The sequence below is a fragment of the Mytilus edulis genome, chromosome 11 (genome assembly GCF_963676685.1).
Source record: "Mytilus edulis chromosome 11, xbMytEdul2.2, whole genome shotgun sequence".
Lineage (NCBI taxonomy): Eukaryota > Metazoa > Mollusca > Bivalvia > Mytilida > Mytilidae > Mytilus > Mytilus edulis.
This window is the reverse complement of record NC_092354.1, coordinates 8,808,744-8,809,659: the sequence shown is the minus strand read 5'-3', so window position 1 is coordinate 8,809,659 and position 916 is coordinate 8,808,744.

Genomic DNA, 916 nt, shown 5'->3' with positions numbered 1-916 from the left:
TTCCGGATACCAGAAACGAACCGACCCAATCCCTTTGGTATCTTTCGTCCCTCTTTTACGATTAGAAACTAAGTAGTAAATTGTCGTTTCTTTCCCCGATATATCAGATTCCCATGAACGAAGCACGATGCTATGAACACAAATTTTGACATGTTAATGGCCCAAAGAGGTAATTTGAACGTTATTAATGTAATAAATGTCTATTAAAATGCATAATTGATATATTCGGACCTAATCACAAACTTTAACATTGAAATTAAGCAATTGTTTTAAAGTTATTAAACCATGACTGAGGGGGCGGGGCTGAACAACCTCCATGAGGTGTTTGACATCACAGGAATCTCTGACTATCCACTTGTTAAGTATGATTGGTATAGTATCGAAGATATGGATGGTGGACCTACAAACTAAAAGACCGGGATCTACGAACAGACATATGAACCGAAGCATAACTTTACAAAATGTTGAAGGTCAACAACTTGTAAATTAGTGAACTATTACTGAAAATCATTTGACTATTTGTAATTATTAGAACATTTGTAAAATAGTTTTGCTTAAAACATATTTGTTGACTTGTCATCTTAGATGACATATTTAGACCACAAAGCTATTTGGATGCATAATTATGCTACTGTTGATCTTTCAAATAGGATACTAGCTATTCAAATTAGCTCAGATGGATTATGTAGGTAAAATAAAAGAGCAAATCAATACATATAAACAACTATTTATTAATTTAACAAATAAACTGTCTTAGGCAACAGTGAACAATTAATAAACTATGGAAAAAGTAACAAAATAATTATTTAAAATTTGCTTAACTTCATAATTTACATAATTACTTCATACATTTAAAGTCTGAATCACATAAGCAACACACGACGGGTGCCACATGTGGAGCAGGATCTGCTTACCC